This window comes from Geospiza fortis, unplaced genomic scaffold (genome assembly GCF_000277835.1).
Source record: "Geospiza fortis unplaced genomic scaffold, GeoFor_1.0 scaffold458, whole genome shotgun sequence".
NCBI lineage: Eukaryota > Metazoa > Chordata > Aves > Passeriformes > Thraupidae > Geospiza > Geospiza fortis.
Window position 1 is genome coordinate 44,825 of NW_005054742.1, and position 2,476 is coordinate 47,300.

Consider the following 2,476-nt stretch of genomic DNA (forward strand, 5'->3'; position numbering starts at 1 on the left):
CCTGGGGTGGTTCCTTTGCAAACCCTCCTGTTCCCTCTCCAAACCCTCTTGTTCTCCCTCCAAACCCCTGGGTTCTCCCTCCAAACACTCTTGTTTCCCCTCCAAAACTTTTGTTCTCCCTCCAAACCTTCTTTTACTCCTCCAAACCCTCTTGTCCCCCTCAAAATCTCTTGCTCCTCCTCCAAACCCCAGTGTCCCCCCTCCAAACCCTCTTTTTCCCCTCCAAAGCCCTGGGTTCCCCCTCCAAACCGTTTTGTTCCCTCTCCAAACCTTCTTTTACCCCCCCAAACCCTCTTGTTCTCCCTCCAAAGCCCCATATTCCGCCTCCAAACCCTCCTGTTCCCCCCTCCAAACCCTTTTGCTCCCCCTCCAAAGCCCAATCTCTGCCCTGACCCCAATATCTCCATGTTTGCACTTCAGATCTGTTCATTTTGAGCAGGAGCCCCTGAGGGGGGACAGTCCCAGCTCCTGTTCCCTGCCAGAGCCCTGGGTGGGTGGTTCTGCCCTGCACACACAGCCTGAGCCCGTGACTGAGCCCAGTTACTTTTAATAAATATTTGGTAATAACAATGGAAGTTTCTTTGGCCAGGAACCTGCTGTTCTGAGCTGTGCCAGGCAGAAGCACCATCAGGTGAGGGGTTTTCATCCAAGCAGGAGGGAAAGGGACCTTTCCCCTCTCTCACTGCAGTGCTGGGATCCTCACCTGCCCGTCCTCCCACTGCAGCCCCTAAGTGAGGCCTCATCTCTGGGTCCCTTCTGGCACTGATGTCACCCCAAGGTGACAAATTCCACCAAAGGAGGATTTCCTTTTTTGTTCAAGGGCCGGTTTTGCAGAACCATCCAGCCCCAGCCAGCTTCAGCAGGAGCTTTACAGGCTCAGCAGCCCTTAAACCCAACCTAACATTTCCTGCTCAGAGAAGGATCGAGCAAATTATCTCTGGCTTCCCAGCACAGGCTGCATTTGTCCTGCTGCACAAATTAGGCCACCCCAGGTCCCATTTGCTGTCGGGATCTTTAGCTTGTCAGAGTGACCCCGGGAAGAGTTGGAAAGTCTCTTTTCCCAGCCTGGCACTTGAAGAAGGAGTCAGGGCTTTTCATTTCTCGGTCTCAAGGTTGTTCATTGTATCTTATCTATAAAATTCTTTCTCCTGTCCTGCCGAGATCTGCTCAGCAAGACAGTCCAGGCCCTCTGCCTGCCCCCGGGGCAGTGTTATGTCTTTATACTAAAAACTACATGTACAATGTTTACAATTACTTCCCAATACCTGTCACCTATGTTAGACAGTGAGCTTCTACTCTGAACCAATCTAAAAGTGCCACCATCACAGGAGAAGATGGAGGCCAAGAAGAAGAAGGAGGAAGGCTGGACACACCCAGTTCCCTACATCTTGCCCCCTGAACCTCCATTCTAAAAACCCCAAAAATCTACTTTTCCACCCCATGATAAATTCACTATCATTCTACTTAAACTGCTGTGGTTTTCTGATCTTCATACAAGGTTGGTAATTTGCTCCATGGGTCATAATCAAACCCACAGGTGTTTTGGGCTCTGTGCCAGGGTCTCTGAGCCCCCTGGCAGGGCCTTGGCAGCCCAGGACAGCCAGAGGGATGTTCTGGGTTCCCACAATTTACCATTTCTTCTGTGTTGGGGATCAGGGGGTCTTGCACAGCACCCAGACCCCTCCTCTGTCCATGGTGATGGAGCTGGGCACTGCCAGACCTGGGGCTCGTGTCACATCCAGGGCTGCCCAGCCCTGCAGAACCCATGGCCAAGGGTTGATTGGCCAAAAATGAAAGATATTGAGGCATTAGAGAGTGCCCAGAGGAGGGACACGGAGCTGGGGAAGGCCCTGAGGAGCAGCTGAGGGCACTTGGCTGGTTCAGCTGCAGCCCAGGAGACTGAGGGGAGGCTCCTCGGGGGCTGCAGCTCCTCCCCAGGGCAGGCACAGGGGCAGGGGCTGAGCTCTGCTCTGGGACAGGGACAGGAGCCCAGCAAGGGCTGGAGCTGGGCCAGGCCTTGGCATGGAGCTCAGGGCAAGGTTCCGCCCCCCGAGGCTGCTGGGCACTGCCCAGGCTCCCCAGGGAATGGTGCCAAGGCTGCCAGAGCTCCAGGAGCTCCCAGGGCTGCTCAGGGTGGGGGTGTTGGGGTGGCTGTGCAGGGACAGGAGCTGGGCTGATGATCCCTGAGGGTCCCTCCCAGCTCAGGATATCCTGGGATTTATTCCCCACACCTGATGATTTATTCCCTCACCCACTGGGGCCAGCATTGCCCAGCTCATTTTCCCATCCTGGCAGCTGTGTGGTTTCTGTTTGCTCTGCTAATCCAGGAAGGTGCTGCAGGTACCAGGATCCCCTGACCCAGGAGCAGCTGCCAGCCCCGGTTCCTCCTCCCCACTGTGATCCTTGGCTCCACACCAGGCTTTGCTGCTGCTGCTGCCCAGCCCTGCCCAGCCAGGCAGGATGGCAGAGCCACCTG